This window comes from Saccopteryx bilineata, chromosome 2 (genome assembly GCF_036850765.1).
Source record: "Saccopteryx bilineata isolate mSacBil1 chromosome 2, mSacBil1_pri_phased_curated, whole genome shotgun sequence".
In the NCBI taxonomy this organism is placed as follows: Eukaryota; Metazoa; Chordata; class Mammalia; order Chiroptera; family Emballonuridae; genus Saccopteryx; species Saccopteryx bilineata.
The window spans coordinates 360205403-360223156 of record NC_089491.1 but is presented as its reverse complement, the minus strand read 5'-3'; the positions used below and the strand labels follow the sequence as shown (position 1 = coordinate 360223156).

The window sequence follows — 17754 nt, the reverse complement described above, 5'->3', positions numbered from 1 at the left end:
TCAGTGACTGGATCAGGGCTGAATATGGGCCGGTGACTCAGGCCCACCGCTTCTGTTCAGACTGTTGGGGGAGGAGCAGCTCTCTCTTTCTGAGGGGAGGGGAGGAAGATGCGACCCAAGGGCTGCTGAAGCCTTCTGAGCATGAAGCCAACTCAGGGGAAGCCACACCAAGACACCCAGTCCTGATGACACTGTGTGACCAAGTTATACCCGAAGAGGAATCTTTGTTTAGGAGCCTGTGAGATTCCTTTTTTTGTTCCCAATGGCTTGGGTTTCTATCATTTATAACCACAGTGTCCTAACTTAGGTCATCAGGTACCACCATTTCTAAGGGTCTTACTAGCTCTGAAGCAGGTGATTTCAGGGCCAGAAAACCCCATGTGTGCATTTGCCTATGATGCATATGTGTATGAGCTCACAGACACGCCTGCGCAAGCACACCTTCTTTGCAGGACCCCCTCCCCCATCTCTGACAAGAGATCATTACACCTCCACTGCTTGACGCCTCCTTTAGAAAGCTGGTGGTCCATTGGGGGTCCAGGCCAAGCCTCACCACACTCTTCCTGGGTTCTTCCAAGGAACGTCCCGGTTAAACTCTAAAGCCTCGGAGTCAATCCTTTATGCATCTGAAGACAGTTTCTGCAAATCTCTTCTTCAGACCAGCCACTGCACGGCTCCTTCGGAGTTCCTCACATGACCTGGTTTTTTAGCATCTGCACTACTTCACACTTCGCCATCATTCAGTAAGCAGGTGAGAGCTGGGATACACACCAAAGAGTGGACACAACCCCGTCCTCACGCAGCTCACAGTCCAGGGACACGTGTGACTAATGACGGCACTAAATGATTAATTAACACAGCTAGTCAACTCCTAGATGCCACCCTAGTCCAAGTGGCCACTCTCCTCTGGCGTGGTAGTGTCTCTTAACTTCTCTGTCCCCTTCCCTTCACCCCCCCCCCAAAGTCTATTCCTCACACGGCAGTCAGAGCAATCTTCCAAAAATATGAATCCTTTAAAAACGGAACCCAGTACCTCCTCCTATAGCTCCCAATCACTCTGAGAATAAAATTCAGCAACCTCACCATGGCCCACCAGGACCTGTGTGACCTGTCCCCCCTGCCGCCTCCCTTGCCCACCCCCCATCTCTGTGTTCCAGGCCGCTTGAGGCCATTATGCTGTTCTCAGAATGCACTGAGCACAGTCCCCCGCAGGGACCTTGCATCCTTAGCCCTCTCCTGGCCCGGCGCCCACCTCCTCGAGAGCTTCCTTGAGCACGCTACCCCAAACACCACCCCTCACTGTCTGTGCGCTCACGTTCCCAGTACTCCTCAGTCCTGCCATTGCTTTCTAGTCTCTGACCCCCCGATGTGCGAGCTCCGGAGGCAGGGCTGTGCCTCTCACTCACCACTATGTCCTTAGCATCCAGATGCCTGGCACCCAGCTGGTGTCATTAGCTGTTTGCTCAATGAATGAATGACTGTTGAATGCTGTAGGTACATGTAAATGGAAGGCCTGATGTAGCCTGGCCTTTTCTGAGGAAGCGTCATTTGAACTGAGCTCTGAAGACAGAGAAGGGATTATCTGGGCGAGCGGGGTGAGGCCGGGGCAGCACAATTGCTTGTGGGAAGACCTGGATGCGAAGGGAGACTGGCACATGCGAGGAACAGAACATCAGTGCTCATGAGGCACAAGTGGCACCAGGCAAGATTGGAGGGATAAGCAGGGGCCAGCTCACATGAGGCCTTGAAAGCGTTGTTTAAAATCTGGGCCTCTAGCCCCAGAGCTGTGAGAACACACTAAATGATTTTAAGCGAAGTGATGTGATTAGACTGTGTTCCCTAATATCACCTGTCTGCAGTGTGGAGCCTAGAGATGAGAAGCTAGAGCACCAATCAGGAGGCTACTGCAACTGTCCGAGCAAGAGATGCGGGACCCTGGTTTAAGAAAGAAAGGGGTGAATTTAAGCAACGTGGAGGCGACGGACTGGATTGGTGGATGATGACGACAGGATGACTCAGGGGTGCTCAGCAGAGAGCGAAGCAGCCGTCCTAGATTTGGACACTTCTATTAATGTGGCCAAGAATTATAGATCTTTTTTGGGGGGAAGGCACATCAAACTTTGACTCACTGTGCTCACAGACAAATGCTTCCTCATCACAGCAACCCTTGCAAAGATGAGAAGGGTCTACTGTGGGAGAGCTGGAATCCTGGACCACAGCCTTGAGAAAGGTGCCAGGGTACCATACACTGGCTAAGGCCAGAGAACCACGGGGTGGGGGAGGGCTCATTTCAAGAAAGAAAAAGTGGCCTGACCAGGCGGTGGTGCAGTGGATAGAGCATCGGACTGGGATGCAGAGGACCCAGGTTCGAGACCCTGAGGTCGCCAGCTTGAGTGCAGGCTCATCTGGTTTGAGGAAAAGCCCACCAGCTTGAACCCAAGGTCGCTGGCTCCAGCAAGGGGTTACTTGGTCTGCTGAAGGCCCGTGGTCAAGGCACATATGAGAGAGCAATCAATGAACAACTAAGGTGTTGCAACGCGCAATAAAAAACTAATGATTGATGCTTCTCATCTCTCTCTGTTCCTGTCTGTCTGTCCCTGTCTATCCCTCTCTCTGACTCTGTCTCTGTAAAAAAAAAAAAAAATTAATTAATTAATTAATTAATTAAAAAAAAAGAAAAAGTGGTCATGGGCGAGGAGTACACATTCTTTCCTTCCTCTATGCTAGTGAAGGTTTGAGACAGGAAAAAATAGTAGGAGAAATGTCACACCACTATACTACCTACATCTCCGTCTCTAGAGGCTTCCATGACCAATACCTATGCTCTTCTGGACTGCCAAGGCCTGTGCACGATTTCAGGGACCAGAGATGGGCCCACCTCGGTAGCGGCTCCAGAGTTAGTGTCTGGGATGCATAAGTGTGACACAGGACAAGGCTGGTCTAGAATGCTTCCTTGGGCAGAACTCAGGTGGCCAGGGACAGGCATTTCCTCAGGCTTCCTCTAACTTTTAACAACAGTGCTAGTGGTACCATTAAAAATGGTCCTCATGGGCCTGACCAGGCGGTGGCGCAGTGGATAGAGCGTCGGACTGGGATGCGGAGAACCCAGGTTCAAGACCCTGTGGTCGCCAGCTTGAGTGCGGACTCATCTGGTTTGAGCAAAGCTCACCAGCTTGGACCCAAGGTCTCTGGCTCGAGCAAGGGGTTACTCGGTCTGCTGAAGGCCCATGGTCAAGGCACATATGAGAAAGCAATCAATGAACAACTAAGGTGTCGCAACAAAAAACTAATGATTGATGCTTCTCATCTCTCTCCGTTCCTGCCTGTCTGTCCCTATCTATCCCTCTCTCTGACTCTCTGTCTCTGTAAAAAAAAAAAAAAAAAGTCATCATGGGTTACACACTAATGTGACTGCACTTAATGCCACAAAACTGCGCAGTTAAAATGATTAAAATAGTAAATTTCATGTTGTGTAGAATGTAAAATAAATAAATAAAGATACATTATAGTCCACTGAAATAACGCACTACCTCATGCTTCAATTTCTCCTGTGAGTGAGATTGTCTTCCAGTCCACAGCTGAACACATACAACAGGCAGTTCGCTACCATGCTTAACAGAGAACTCCATCTTTTTAATTTTTATTTATTTATTTATTTATTTTTTACAGAGACAGAGTGAGTCAGAGAGAGGGATAGACAGGGACAGACAGACAGGAATGGAGAGAGACGAGAAGCATCAATCATTAGTTTTTCATTGCGCGTTGCAACACCTTAGTTGTTCATTGATTGCTCTCTCATATGTGCCCTGACTGCAGGCCTTCAGCAGACCGAGTAAACCACCCTTGCTGGAGCCAGCGACCTTGAGTTCAAGCTGGTGGGCTTTTCCTCAAACCAGATGAACCCGCACTCAAGCCGGCGACCTCAGGGTCTCAAACCTGGGTCCTCTGCATCCCAGTTCAATGCTCTATCCACTGTGCCACCACCTGGTCAGGCGAGAACTCCATCTTTTATATTTCTATTTCAAAGTTCTTGGAATAAAATTAAACCAAGTAATATTTAAAATTAAAAAAAAAGTCATCATGGAGCTTTTGGAGCCCACTATAGATGCTCTTCGGAATCAGAATCTTCTCAGAGCTGGGACTTCTGTTCTGTCCCGCTTCCTAAAGGTGTCCAGGAGGTGAGATGGTGGGCACCAAGCCTGCACTCGCCCCCATTCCTTCCACACATAGGCCCCCACTCCCTCATAACATGCAGCCACATCAGATGGAGCAAGGGTTTGGACTGTATGCAAGGGGAATCCTTCTCTGGGTTCAGAGAGAGCCCAGCTGGGTGGGATTTGGTGTCTGACCTTGGTCAATTAGTACCTTGCTCGGTGTAACCAACCAAGTCACAGATTCAATTCCATTCAGCAAACATTCCTAGAGCATCTCAGCACCAGCTGATTTCCATCTGTTCTGTAAGTGGATAGAATTCAGCCTTCTCTCTAGATTAGAGTTATTCGTATTTCAAGGCAAAAAGGGTAGGTTTTAAGTACCTGTAAGAAGCAGTAATGGGTGCCTTGAGGGGGGTGGGCACGGGGTGGGTTGGAGGGAGAGGAGCTGAGAAATGGCCTGTGAGTCAGTGCAGCAGGACCTGGCTGCAAACTGGGAGAAAAGGAGACAGTGAAGCCAGATAAAGCCTGTGTGTGTGTGTGTGGGGGGGGTTTTAAAACCTCCCCCCACTTTCTTTTTAATTGAAAAGATAATGCATCCACATAGTAAAAAAAGAAACATTTTTTCTAAAGAACACAAAAGAGTATGCAATGAAAAATAAGTCTCCTTTCCTCTCCCATAGCTCCAGTCCCTAGATCTTTCTTCAGAGGCATCCCACTGTTAACAGTTTCTTTTGTGTCTTTCCAAAAATTTTCTATCATGTACAAGTGTATCTTTCTTTTTAAAACCCAAATGGTAGTGCAGTGTATTACCACTTCGTTTTCACTTAGCAATACACCTTGGCATCCATCCCATATTGGCACATATAGAATCACCCGTTCCACAGAGTGTGGAATCCCATTGCAAAGGTTGTTGTAATCTACCCACTTGGTGCCCTACTGATGGACATTTAGGTTGTTTCCAGTGAAAATATGCATGTCCCTGTATATGCATGTCTGCCCACGGGTGCCAGGGTATCAGATAAATTCCTGGAAGTGGAACAGCTGCTATAAACCAGGATTGGGACCGTGGCTGTTAAATCTGGCTAGAGCTCTGTCTTCAGGAGAGGGAGTGGTGTGTACCGAGCCTCAGCCGCCTTCCTTCCTTGCGCTCACAGGCCCCCAGTTCTCTCCCTGACATGTGGCCACATCAGAGCAAGGATTTGGACTGCATGCAAGGAAGGAGTCCCTCTCTGGGTTCAGTGAGAGCCCACCCGTGTGGCTGCGGCCCAGCTGGGAGCTAAGAGGGGCCCTGGCTGGGCAGCTCAGTTGGTTATTAGAGTGTCGCTCTGACACACCAAGGTTGCAGGTTCAATCCCCAGTCAAGGCATATACAGGAATTAACCATGAAGACATAAATAAGTGGAACAACAAACAGATGTTTCTCTCTCTCAAATCAATAAATAAAAATATTTTTAACAAGTATATAGAGGGCCTGATCAGGCAGTGGTGCCACAGATAGAGCATCAGCCTGGGAAGCAGAGGACCCAGGTAGGAAACCCCTAGGTTCCCAGTTTGAGCGCAGGCTCATCCGGCTTGAGTGCAGGCTCATCAGCTTGAGAGCAGGGTCACCAGCTTAAGCACAAGGTTGCCAGCTTGAGCATGGGATCATAGACATGACCCCATGGTTGCTGGCGTGAGCCCAAAGGTCGTTGGCTTGAAGAGCAAGGTCGCTGGCTTGAGCAAGGAGTCACTGGCTCGGCTGGGGCCCCCTGGTCAGGGCACATATGAGAAAGCAATCAATGAACAACTCAGATGCCACAATGAAGGACTGATGCTTCTCATCTCTCTCCCTTCCCGCCTCTCTGTCCCTGTCTGTCTCTCTCTCTCTCTCTCTAAAAAACAAACAAACAGGCCCTGGCCGGTTGGCTCAGCGGTAGAGCGTTGGCCTGGCGTGCGGGGGACCTGGGTTCGATTCCCGGCCAGGGCACACAGGAGAAGCACCCATTTGCTTCTCCACCCCCCACCCCCTCCTTCCTCTGTCTCTCTCTTCCCCTCCCGCAGCCAAGGCTCCATTGGAGCAAAGATGGCCCGGGCGCTGGGGATGGCTCCTTGGCCTCTGCCCCAGGCGCTAGAGTGGCTCTGGTCGGCAGAGCGACGCCCCGGAGGGGCAGAGCATCGCCCCCTGGTGGGCAGAGTGTCGCCCCTGGTGGGCATGCCAGGTGGATCCTGGTCGGGCGCATTCGGGAGTCTGTCTGACTGTCTCTTCCCGTTTCCAGCTTCAGGAAAAAAACAAAAAAAAAACAACAAAAAAAAAAGTATATAGAGGGATCAAAACAGTAATGAAAAAAAAAAACACAAAAAAAACAGTAAGGCATTTAGTTAGTACAATGCCTGGCACACAGTGAGAGCTCCATCAGCATAAGCTATTATTGGTGTTTATTATTATTATTATTATTCAGAGGGAGCCCATCTTGTCAGTGGCCAGGAAAGCTCTCAGGGTAGGCCTGTCCAAGAGTCCAGTTATTCAAAGGCAGCGAACTGGAAGCCTGCTCAGCATTTGGAGCTGGGCGAGCGCTGAGACAGGCAGTTCCCACTTATCACTGCTTGGCATCTGGAACTCCCGGGCCTTTGCCAGTGCCTAATAAACACCATACTTCATGCCTTGCCATTGTCACCCACGCGTCCCCTGATGCCTGCTGATGACGTCTGCCACCGCACACAGTCAGCATTTCACCCTGGCACATGACTCCTTCATGACCTGCTTTCTTTTTAAAGTGGTGACTGCAGCCTGAATGATGTCACCGTGACACAATGAAACAAAATTTGTGTGTTATTGGGGGACAAGGAAGAGGTGGGGTAGTACACCAGAACTTACTGACCCAAAAAAGAACTGGCCTTGGGAACTCAATTTAACTTCCTTGAAACTTAATTTTCTCACCTGTGACATGGGCTAAGGTAAGCATTTGTTCTAATAGGATTACTGTGAGGAGTAAACAAGATAATGAATTATTTATGAATTTTTATATAGACCAGGCTTATTCCAAACATGATTTCAGGCAGTTAGATAATGTATGTAAAGCACCTGGCACATAGTAGCAGCTCAATAAAGCACCAACTTCCTTCCCCTGCCCTTCTATCAAAGTGGTCACCGTTGGATCACGCCCCCCATTTCAAGGTGCCTCCATCACTTGAAGCACTTTTGGAACTTCCTTGTGGGAAAACAGGCACAATACTTGAATCCCATCTTGTTTCTAACCTAAAAAAAATAAAATCCCAACAACCAAACAAAACACATTCTGCAGATTGCTCATCTCCTTTAGACACAACATGCAGCTTCAAATTACTTTTGGCCTTTTCCAAAAAAAAAAAAATCAAACCCACCCTCAAAGGTCAAGGATTCACCGCTGGCCAAGGCTATTAAGAGGAAAAAGCTGTGAGATCTGCAGCAATTTCCCAAGACCTGCCCAGCAGAACTGGAATCAGAGCACAGCCTCCCAGCCCCCACCCGATCCCCCACAGAGGACACTTACATTCAAAGCTTCTCTGTGGGAAAACCTAGCTCCCTGCGCCCTGGCTCCCCTGTGGATCACATTTCCACCTCTGGGGGAAGCTGGTCTGCTGCCTCTGAGAAGTATGGGCTCATGTGGAATTCGGACACTGGGTATGAGGATAGGGTGCTGAAAGTGGCAGGCAAGTTTGAGAGGATAGAGTGTCCTTCCTTCCATCTTTTATGGGGACACTGAGAGAGGAGCACAGGGACACTGGGTGGGAGATGGGATGCCTCAGAGAGCAGTGTATCCCCTGTGCCCACACCCACTGTATTACAAAGGACTCAGCAACATGTGGCAGGGAAAATATTGCCTGTGGTCCAAACTTCCTCAGCTTTGTCCCCAAATACGCTCAAGGCCCTATTCCATCCTCTCCCTGCCAGCTTGTGAGCTTGTTCCTCCCAAACCCACAATTTGGAAGAAGCCCCTGCCCCTGTGAACCCTCGGAGAAGGCTGCAGGCAATGGGCCACGTGAAGGACCGTAGCCTCCAGATCAGCTGGTTGCATTCAAATTGCTCGGACAGCACAGGCAGGATCTGCCAAGTCCCACTCCCTAAAAAGGGGATGATACCTACTTGGGGTGAGGGGTCCGGTCAGGGAGGGGGCTTGCAATGATGAAATGAGAGGATGAAGGCCCTCCACAGAAGCAGCAAACACCGCCTCTGGTACAAACCTGTATCTAGAATGTGCGGCTCCTCTGCTCTCGCGGGAGGCCTGGGACCATGTCCCGAGCCCACAGAGATGGAAGGTGTCATGGAGGCCCCAGCAGCTCACTGAGCTGACACTCTGCGGCTGTGAAAGGAGGGCAGGGGAAGGACACCTGCTCAAGCAGGGGGGACTGGACAAGACCTTTGACCTTCCTACCCTCTCCTCCTTGGCTCAGTCCAGAGAGGAGCGGGCTGACTCGTGCTGTCAGCAGAGACACCATATCGGCCAGGAGGTTATGCCTGGCACTCAGCACTGAAAAAAACCTCTGTAACTTTTTCATCCCTCTTAGATGGCTTGCTGCAAGATCTCCAGTCAGTTAAAGATAAACAAGTCCTTGTCCTCTTGCTAATTGGTTCAAATCAGTTGACCTTACAAGTGGGTCTACTATAAAACTGGTAAAAGATGACCTGTGTGTCAAGCAACCATTGCACTTAACTAGCTGTCGCTCAAGCGACTAAATAAAGCACATTAACCCAAATTTCTCAGAACACTGTCTCCCGATAGACTGCAGAGCCCACATTTCCTATTGGGGTAAAACACTTGCTGGTTCCACAGGCCTGCTCAAAGGCTCCAGATCCTATTAGGCGGGTGGTGACAACACTAGTGTAGATTCTTCAGGGAGGTGGAACGAAGGCTGGGCCTGTGACAGGAGTCCCTGGGTCCAGCCCTGGCGAGGGCCACCTGGCAAGAGAAGGGGCTGCATCCCAAGCGTTGGCAGAGAAGGAGCAGGAAGGCAGTGTTCCTGGCGTTCTCGTGATCTGGCTCCCACTGGTCTTTTGATCTGTTTCCTCACCGGGCCTGTTCCCAGGAAAGCCTGGGTCTATCTCACTGAACCCGTCTCCTGGGTTGGGTCACCACTACTTTTCAAGCGGAGCTGATGTTTTTTATTGTGCCAGGGTCTGAAATGGTCTGGAAACTGATAAAGACAGCAGACACCAGGAGATGGCCTAAAAATCTTGGCCTGATGGAGGCAAATAGCAGCCTTCCGCACCTCCGCTCCTCCCCAGTACCCCGCTGGAGGGCTTGGTGCTGGCCTGGAGCGCCCCTCCACTGGCCTGAGCCCCGGCCAGCCAACCCTCACTTCCCTCTGCTTTATTATTTATTTTTATTTTTACTGATTAGAGAGAGAGGAAGGGAGAGACAGACAGAGAGACACAGGAACATCAATCTGTTCCTGTCTGTGCCCTGATGAGGGACCAAACCCACAACCTCTGCACTTCAGGAGGACACTCTAACCCAGTGGTCCCCAATCTTTTTTGGGCCACGGACCGATTTAATGTCAGAAAATATTTTCACGGACCGGCCTTTAGGGTGGACGAATAAATGTATCATGTGACCGAGACAAGCGTCAAGAGTGAGTCTTAGATGGATGTAACAGAGGCAATCTGGTCATTTAAAAAAAATAAAACATCCTTCAGACTTAAATATAAATAAAACAGAAATAATGTAAGTTATTTATTCTTTCTCTGCAGACCGGTACCAAATGGCCCACAGACCGGTACTGGCCCGCGGTCTGGGGGATGGGGACCACTGCTCTAACCAATTCAGCTATATTGCCAGGGCGCCCCTCTGCTTTATTCATAAACCTCAGCTGAGACCCTTCTGAGCCCCCTCCTAAGGGTTTGATTGTCACTGCTTTGCCTTATCAGCCTTGCTTTTCACAAGCACTTAAATTCATGAGAAAAGGGAAAAAGCAAAATCAGATAGAAATGCAGGTCTGTTTGCTGTTTTCTCCAATGAAATAGTTCTGGGTAAACAGCAGACGCCTTTGATGAAATCCCAGCAGGCTTAAACAATAAAGCTAGTTACAAACTCAATCTGGCAGAGATATCAGATCTGAAATTGTTTCAAAAAACATGTCAACATTTTCTAATGCTCCTTAAAAAACTTCCTAGGCTGCCCACTGCGGAGTCTGGATTGGGGAGATAGGACAGGGGCAACCCCAGGTCTCAGAGTGTCATGAAACTTTGTGAGCCAGGAGCCTAGGCGCAGGCTGATCTGGCTAGGTGGGGTGGGTGTGGGGCAGGGATGTCTGCCAACTGCAGAAGCCTGAATGGCCACTTTGTGGTCATTGCCCAAGTCAGGCAGGGCACCAGCCTCCCTTTCATACACTGCTGCAGCCCCCAGACCCCCCAAACCTGGCCTCCCTCCCACTCTTAACTCCCTACCTTCTATTCTCTGTACTGCAGCCAACAGTTTTTAAAAATGTAAATCAGATCATGCCATTCCTTTACTTAAAACCTCTAATACCTTTGCACTGCACTTAGAACAAAATCTAAACTCCTCCCATAACCTACAAAACCCTACAGGATCTGCAGCGTGCAGCTGCCTACTTCTCTCCCACTCACTCCACTCTAACTTCCAGTCCTGGAACACCAGTCTCTTTCCTGCCGCTGGGCCTTTGGACTTGCTGTAAACTGCCTGGTATACTTCTGCCACAACCCACTGTCATGGTTCATCTCCCTTACTAGTGCTGTTCCTCATCCTGGCCAAACACAGTAACACATTACAGTTTATTCTTTACACTAAAATCAACCACTATCTGAAATCACTACATCTGTTTACTTTGTTTACTGTTTCCTCCTTTGGAATGTAATCAATCTCCCTGCAGGCCCAGACTTGTGTGTCTCCTTGCTGGCAGCCTAAAACAGGCAGAGTAGGTGCTCAATAATTGTCTGCTGCATGAATGAATGAATGAACAGCAAGAATGTCATCACCCCTCTAGGTATCCTCCAGGGCAACGCCCAGGGGGCCTAGAGTACAGTGCCACAGAAACATCTTTCCAGCCTCTCGGCCTCCCTGGTTGTCCCTGCCCCACCCAGGCCTCACCCAAGGCGCATGCAGGCTTTAGGCCACCAGGGCCTGGTGGTCTAGCTTGGGGGCAGGAGCTCAGGTGCCAAATTAGACTCAGATGCCCCCCACCCTACTTGCACTGCTCCCCTTCCCCTGAGCTGCCTCCTCCTCTCCTCCCCTCACCAAACTCAAACTCATAGGAAGCCTCTAGATATGAGTCTGCAGGAGTGATGGGGGAGCTGAGTCCTTACGCTCTCTTCACAGGCCCTGATCTGCTGGGGCCTCCAGGGTCCGGAGCCACGGGTGGACAACGACACAGCCCGAGGGCGCAGGCACCCCATCCTCACCCCGCCCCGGGCCGCGATCGATCCCTGCTGCTCCGGCCTCGTTACCGAGGAGAGCTGCTGGGGCTGGCAGAGGAGCCAGACGGCTGAGGAGGGGGCGGGGAGGCCTCTTTGGCTCCCTGGCCCGGATTAAATATTTACTATGTTTTGTTTGGCCTTTGGAGGAAGGGCGGGAAGGGCTGTCGCATCGATCCGGAGCTGCCGGCGAGGCCAGGCCCGGCCCAGGGGCAAGGGCAGGGTCCAAAGCCAGGTGCCCCCGGAGCCTCCCCAGCGGGCCGGCCCCCAAGCACCCCTGGGCCCGACCCTCCCGGGCGGGAACTGCTCACGGCGAGCCGGGCCGCTCTGACAGATCTGGGTTACCGCGCTGCGCCGCGGGGAGCCGCTGCTGCCCGGGAAACGACTCCCCTCACCTGCGGCGCGCTCTCAGTAGCCCCGCTCCCTCTGGCCGGCCGCCGGTCCTGCACGCAGACCTGGAGCGCGACCCCAGTCCCGACCTACGGTGGGTCCGAGAGCCCAGGCTGCCCTAGGCCTCGTTACTTGCGCCATCTCATCTGATTCCAACAGCAGCTCCCGGAGGGCTCCACGCTCTCATTTTACACACGTGAAACCAACCAGCAGAAGCAGAGTTGTCTAGATGCAAGGCCAGTTAGGCACAGGCATACCCCTAAAGCCCAGGACTTCCTCACCAGGCTTGCCCTGCATCTATCTGGTCGCACTTTTCTACCCGAGGTGGCCCTGCTGCCAATGCCCTGGGGGGGGGGGGGAAGAAGGGGGGGGGGACAAGTGGAGTGATCTCAGTCTTTCAGGAACTGCGTCTAGGAGAGCTCTAACAACCCTGGTGGATGGGAAGTTTCCCTGCAGTAAGGAGACCCTGGGGTCCCTTTTATGGGGCATACACACAACTAGCCATCCATACTCATACGGAACAGGTGTTGTTGGGGGCAGAGGACAGGAGAGACAGGGCCACCCTCACCATGCGTACAGTCTGGTGTACTCACAGTATTCAAATGCATACTATGAGACACACAAGCACACATGGGTGACTACTCTCCAATGATCCCATTACATGGATGCACTCATCCTGAACAGCTGCTAATGTCACATTCTACACGTGGAGATAGATACACACATTTGCCCACCCTGACCCCATCTTTATATATATGTATGCATGTGCCCACATACATACATCAACGAAGGAGCAGCTTCTTCGCCCACTAATATAAACACACACATGCACATAAATACTAAAAACTGCCCCATCCCTACACAAGCATGTGTATATGCTGGTGCACAGCACATTCACACACAAAGAACACCCATCTCCACCTCTGTACCTGTTGGTGTACACACACACACACACACACACACACACAAAGAGATGACAATTACCTCATCCCATCCCTGCCACACATGCACACGCATGCACTAGTGTCCACCCCCATCCCATCCCTATACACTGTCCCCTAAACACACACACATACACACACGCACTTGCTCACTGACTATAGGCGGCTGGGGAAGAGCTGCAGCCTCCAGCCCTGCTCCTATTTAAAGAGAAGCATTGCTGGAAAAGGAACAAAAGCAAAGCCAGCTATAAATAGACACCTCCCTCCTCGCTTTTCCTGCCCTCCGGCCTTCATGGCCTAGCCTCTCCTCTCCCGCCTAGCCTCGGGCCCAGGGCAGGCTGGTCCCCAGGGGCAACCAGCAGGGCCCTAGAAGCCCGGTGGCCAAGCACTGTCCACTGGGACGGGCCAGGAACTCTGGCCCGGGTGGGTGCAGGGGCACAGGGCCAGCCACCTGCAGCCAGTGCTGCATGCGTGTGCCCAGCTCAGAGGGAGGGAGGCCCACTTAGGCCAGAGCTGCTGCTTCAGCAGAGCCGCAAAGGCTGGCAGCTGCGGGGGAGGGCGAAGGTAGGTTTGCCAAGCAACAACCACGACTGCCCTGGTGCTCCCTTCCCAGTCAGGCCAGTCCTTTGCTGGGTTGGCTCTGGGCTTAGGGTTGGTGATGTTGGGTGCCCTGTCAGGAAGCCACATGGGGTGGAGGACAGAAATGAGGGAGAGGGTGCAAGTCCTACTCGGAGTTCTAGTTCTATCACCGACTGGTCCACTAGCCTCGGACAAGGCTCCTAACCAGACTATCCAGCCCCGGGTTCAACCTTCTCTTTCAGGATGTTGGGAATGCTGCATGAAAAACAGGTGCACCTGGCAGCCCGCTGGAAACTGTGGAGGGCTGTGGGATGGGGGAGATTACAGACCGCCCTCCGTGTCTGACAAGAACTGGGTAAACTGAGGTTCAGATGCTTACCCCAAAGTCACAAAGGCCCCTAAAGCACAAAGCCAGCTTGCAAAGCCAAGCCGAGACTGAAACCAAAGCCCTCCTTCCTACCTCTTGTAGGCTACTGTGTGAGGCAGGGGGCCCCTGGTTCTCAGGTTAGCCCCTCTTGGCTGCCTTCCCAGGACAGCCTAGGACTGGAACTGGGGGCTGCAGGACAGGAGTCCGCTGGCCCTCTGCTCCTGAGGTCCCCACCAGGGACTTGCTGCACCAGCCCACGCCCACCCACTCCGTCCCTAGCTCTCCCAGGGGACCCTCTTCACCAACACTGGGGAAGCGGAAAGGAGGGGGGAAAGCTTAGGCAGACCTACTTTCAAGGCTTTAATCCTTTTTGCTTAAAGGAATTTTTTTTTTGCTTGGGGAAGACTTGGTCTGATCAGAGGAGAGAGGCAGGGAGCTGACAAGCTGCGGAAGATGGGGGGGCAGGGAGGAGGAGAAAGAAATACATATTTATTACCCTCAATTATTAAAAAATAGTACCAGATCGTAGGTCCTGGCAGACACTGCAGCAGCATGTGTGCAAGGACTATTTTCTTTTCTTTCCCTTTTCAAAAATTTTATTTATTTATTTATTTAGATTAATTCTGCTGAGATTGTAATGTGGCTAGCTTGTTAGTAAAAACACTCGGGCCAGTTCTCAGCAGGGTGGAAGGAAGAATGGGCACTAGAGAGGTGAGCAGAGCCCACCACCAGGGAGCCTTCACACTCGGCACAGGGGGCACCTGGACCCCATCTCAGTGGAGGAGGGGGTTGAGGCAGGAAAGGTCTGTGCTCCCAGTTGGGCTGCACAGTCCGAGCCCCATGGCAGGCACGTATACCAGCTGCTTCTCCCACCCCTCCAGGACAAACCCTCTACCAATAACAGGCCTTCCCCATGTTGCTGCCCTTTTCAAGGGAGTGGTGAGAGTGAAATTGATCCAGCTCCCTCTGTAGAGGAGGTGACAGCTCTCACCCCAACTTCTGAGGGCTTCACCCAGGGGCACTGCCAGATCCTCAGACACACTCTTCACCTCCCAGAATTGTATCAGCCTGTTGGAAAGGGGGCAGATTGTCAGTTTATGCAAAGATGGGGAGGCATCCTGCAGGGTCCTGAGGCCCACTGAGGCCAGATCTGGAAGGCAGGAAGGCAACACCCCAGCCTCCTTTGTTATGGATCTTAGAACAAAAAATAGAGGGATCTACCATGAGTTTAAAGGCCAGGGAGGCAAGGCCACCAGGAAGAGGACTGTGGCACTCATTTTGGTACCTGGAGTTCCCACAGAGCCTGGTGCACAGTAGGCCTTGGCACAGGGCTGCTGGAGAACAGATAGGGATGATGAAGGTAGAACAGCAGCAATGTCTCACTGAGGCCTTGCTACATGCCTGGAGAGCACTTCCTATCCATTTTATCACAAATCTCAGGACCGAAGAGCTGGGTAGTATTAGCCCCACTTTTCAGATGATCAAACTGATACCCAAAGAATTAAAAGCATTTGCCTGAGGTCAGGCAGCTAGCTGGTAAGTGGCAGACCAGGGCCCTGATTCCCGGCTGTCTGGCTCCTGGCCCCTGCTTTCAGCTGCTTGGCTCCATATATGGAGGTGGCAGGAAAACTTCCCAGCAGACCAGAAATAAGTAGGAGAGGAAGGAGGCAAGAAGCAGTGTCCATTCCCCAGGCCAAGAGCCCAAGGCACAGGGTTGGAGCTGGGTTTTCCTTTCTGCTAAGGGACACCCTGTTGAGAGGAAGAGGGTTGTGGGCCGGCCATTAGTGGCGACACACCATTTTCTGGGAAGACTTTCAGCTTCATCTCACTTTTCTAAGCCAATGAAAACCACTTAGGAATGCTCCCTACAGCTCCCCCTGTACTGCCTTAGGAGACTTCTCCCTGGCCCTTGGTGGAGGCGGCAGAGAGTTCAGGACAGAACTAGTCCTTCCCAGAGACAGCCCCCTCCACCCAAGGTGACCTGTTGGTCCTGAGACTTCTGCCCTGAGCCAAGTATGTCCTGTGTCTGTCTGACCATTCATGTAAGACTCAGTCCTGGAGACAGAGAAGCAAAGCTTCAAGGGGCAGCCAGTTCTGGTCAGCAGGAGGGATGGCACAGGAAGTTACTGGTGCTACTACTACTGCTGAGGGTGGGATGCACTGAGCTCCTGTTCTGGGTCCCGAGAACTTGATCAGCATCATCTCACTTAGTTTTCACAACCCTACAAGATAGGCACTCTCATTAGCCCCATTTTACAGATTGAGTAACTCAAGTTCAGAGAAATAAGGTCAATCCCAGGACTTGAACCTGGCTCTAGCCGGATCCTGCAAGCTGAACCACCCCTCTGGGGAGTGAAGGGCTTGACCACTGATCCCTGGAATGAGATCTCCCTACCAGACCCTCTGCTCTTATGAGAGAAAGCCTCAACCGAGCAAGACAGTCACCTAGCACAGCCAGAGAGGCCACCAGTGTGGGCTCTGCTTGGATAGAGACACAGGGAGAGGCAGGGGAGGGGTTTTGGACACATAAGAGGCATGCTGCCAATGTTATCAGCCAGTGCGTCTTGGATATTCTATGGAACACATCAGCCAACCACTCCTAATGCTGTGAGATGTTAGGCAAACCACCAGAGCTCTCTAGGCTTTGGTTTTCTCAAGTGAGCTGTAAGGTCCCTTTTAGCACCAAAGAATCTACAAATCTGTCAAAATCACACAAATCCCCTGGTCCAAACCAGAAGGAGTGTGTTCTTTCTCATGCTCCATCTTCAAGAGCTGTGGGTGCCACAAGCCACTCCAACCCCAAGGAAGACTACTAATGCCTCTGCGCCTCTTCCCCTCTGGTGCACCCACAGGCTGCTGCCCTGGGGCCTAGGCCATGTTCACAGCCTCAACACACGCACATGCATGACCCTCCAGAAAGCTTCAGATCTGTCTGGCTGCTGCTTGGGGTAGTGTCAAGTCCCCATAGCTAACGTGCATCACTGACCTCCCACCATGGCTTCCACCCACCAGCCTCTTCACCCTCCTCTCCTCCCTCTGCCCAGAAGCCCACACAGCACGTAGGTCAAGGCGTGTACACAGGTGTTGGCTGTGGCATGGTTCCTAACAGCAAAAACCTGGAAACAGCCTCTGTGCACAATTCAAGGACACTGGCAATCACACGATGGACATTTTGTAACCATTAAAACAAGTTTAGTCTTACCAGATGGTGGCACATTGGATAGAGTGTCGGAGTGGGACGCAGAGAACCCAGGTTTGAAACCCCGAGGTAGCCTGCTTGAGTGCGGGCTCATCCAGCTTGAGCATGGGCTCACCAGCTTGAGCGTGGGACCACAGACATGACCCCATGGTCGCTGGCTTGAGCAAGGGGTCACTTGTCTGCTGTAGCCCCCTGGTCAAGGCACATATGAAAAAGCAATTAATGAACAACTAAGGTGCTGCAACAAAGAACTGATGCTTCTCATCTCTCTCCTTTCATGTCTGTCTGTCCCTAACTGTCCCTCTCTCTGTCTCTGTCAAAAAAACAACATGTTTAGAATTACCAACATTTGAGATATGCTGTGTTTTTTATTCTTCCATTGATTTGAGAGAGAGGAAGAGTGGGAAAGGAGAAGAGGAATGGGGGGGGGCATCAATTCATTGTTCCACTTAGTAGTTCCATTTAGTTGTGCACTCACTGATTGTTCTTGTATGTGCCCTGACCGGGAATCAGACTGTGACTTCAGGCACTGGGACAACGCACTCTCTATCCACTGAGCCACTCAGCCAGGATGAGAGATACTGTTAATTCAACAAAACAGGGCACATTTGCACGAATGTAGTTAAGAAGCACAGAAGAAAGGATGCACCAAATATCCTGGGAGGAATGCGCTTTCCAATCTCTGGGTTGCGGGAGTATAGCAATTTTCTTCTTTGTGCCAAGCTGTGGTTTTCCAA

At 51.4% G+C, this 17754-nt stretch overlaps 1 protein-coding gene across 1 annotated transcript in view; it reads right to left on the bottom strand.

The window, feature by feature from the left end:
- The window catches only part of RTN4RL1 (reticulon 4 receptor like 1), a 78792-nt gene that overhangs the window by 46539 nt on the left and 14499 nt on the right, over positions 1-17754 (bottom strand). The window lies entirely within an intron of this gene.